Consider the following 2,394-nt stretch of genomic DNA (forward strand, 5'->3'; position numbering starts at 1 on the left):
ATTGCTCTGAAGAGTTTTAGTGCCAGTGGCCTGCTGTGGTTGGTTTGCAAATTTGGTAATCCACTGGTATCTGGTGAGTTGTGACTTTCCCTCTGTGGGCTGCACAGGACTGTCTTGTGGCTTCTTCACTGTGTTTAGCTCATTTGTCACCAAAAAAAAAAAGTGATGGAGGTGTAAACAGCAGATGTAGAAACAGCCTTAACCAATACTGTAAAGCACTTTCTGTGTACATTATTTATTGTTTACACTAGGGAACACAAATTTATACTGTTTAGAGTAGAAAGGAGGTTCATTAAGGAAGATACTATGACAGGGTATTATCAAAACCCAGTATCTCCCTGCCTAAAAGTCAAACAATCCTCACAAACCTAAACATTCTGTGAGTCTTCAAACCCCTACTTGGTGGTGGGCCTGCACAGAAACCCACACCAGCATATGCAGAATTTAATACAGCTGATGATCTCAGTGACTAAACCCATCAGATTTACCAGAACTATCCAGAGGCTCCCCTCTGGTATTTATTTTGGCCATCAAGAGCCTATCTATCTGCTTCCCAGCCATGGACCAGGGGGCCCCAGCACATGAGCATTCATGAGTAGTATTTTAACATATTTTTCAGGGGGAAAAAACCCTACATGTACTTCTATCAGGCTGAGTTCTACTTTCTTCTTCTATGATTTCCTAGGGATTCACTTTCTATATCTGCACTTGTGTACCTCTCTCATCAGTTTGTTCAAGATTCCAGCAAGGAACTGCAGCTCCTTATATTCCAATACTTGCCCACCTTTTTGAGAATTAATATTTAAAAATAGATTTTATTTGTTTTTAATAGCTATAATATTTACATGGCTTAAAATTCCAAAGTCACAACAGCGTATACAGAAAAATCTTCCCTGTTCTCCCCTGACTCCTACTCACCTAGTTTCTTTCCTCAGAGGCAACCGATATTATCACTTGCTTGCGTGTTCTTCCAGAGGCTTTATATATATAAATATATATATATATATATATATATATATATATATATTCTCTCCTTTGCTTTTTTATTTTTTAAATGAAAGCTTTTTTTAATTTTATTTATTTATTTTTAGAGGGGGGGAAGGGAGAGAGAAAGAGAGGGAGAGAAACATGGATCACATGCCCTCACCTGGGGACCTGCAACCCAGGTATGTGCCCTGACTGGGATTCAAACTGGTGACCTTTCAGTTTGCAGGCTGGCACACAATCCACTGAGGCACGCCAGCCAGGGCTCTCCTTTGCCTTTTCAACTAACATAAATATACTCTACACAAAATTCTACTTCTTGTTTTTGCACTTGACAATCTATACGCACTTTATGAAGGAATGATCTATCTGGGAAAGGTGTCTCTCTTAACGGCTTTAGAAGGCAACCATTTAGACTAGGAGGGAAAACAGTCTATCTGCCAACCATGGAGATAAGTGCAGTCAACTCTTGTAGTCAAGTATGGGGAGACATATCTCATAGCTAAAGCACCCTTACGTCCTCTTCAGAATTGAAGGCAACAAGGTAACTTCTCGATGTCAAGCTTAGCATCAGATACCTAGCAGATCTCAATAGATATTTGCCAATCAATGAATAGTCAAAAACTGTTGAACCTATAGATTTAAGAATAAACATGCTGCAGAATTGGCAAAAAGGTTTTCAAAATTCACTAAAAGGCATTTGTGATAAAACAAGTTTATTAGTATCCTTTTCTTGAGCAGAGTACACACCCCCCTGACCCACACACATGTACTAGCCTTAGGGCAAAGTGGGGAAGTTATCACCAAGAGCAGTAGGGAGCAGGTGTAACCTAAGGCGGTATGCAAACCAGAGCCCAGGGAGGCATCAGGGCTCAGGAGAAGCACCAAGCACCAGGACTAAAGAGCAAGGGAAATGCCAGAGTGAGGCAAAAGGTAAGATGCTAAAAGATAAAGAACTACGGAAAGAGCAGCAGAGACGGCAAGATAAAGTGCTTGGGAGATAAGATGGAAACCAAGGAAGGGTGCTGAGGAGTTTAATCCCATCAGCTGCCTAACTTGGAAAGGATTTGACCTAAGAGGACCAGCCAAGAGATAACCTGTATATTCTTTTAATGCCTGTGTCCTGGAAAACCACACCTTTTTTAAAGGTATAGCTGCACACTTCATGTGTTTTTCAAAGCTCTCCTAGGATTCCCACTTGAAATTGGTCCATTTAACAGTCATCTAAGAAAACCAGTCTTATTAATTTAAATTATACACACCATAGGTTCAAGAAGTCAGTGAGATCTTTTCCCTCATTTAAAGAGGAATAAGACAATTGAAACAAAAATACTTTGATATAAGGACATTAGATGTTATAGGTCATGTCATTATGTAGCCATGAACATTTAGTTGAATAGTGATTAACAT

Source organism: Phyllostomus discolor, chromosome 3 (genome assembly GCF_004126475.2).
Source record: "Phyllostomus discolor isolate MPI-MPIP mPhyDis1 chromosome 3, mPhyDis1.pri.v3, whole genome shotgun sequence".
Taxonomy (NCBI): domain Eukaryota; kingdom Metazoa; phylum Chordata; class Mammalia; order Chiroptera; family Phyllostomidae; genus Phyllostomus; species Phyllostomus discolor.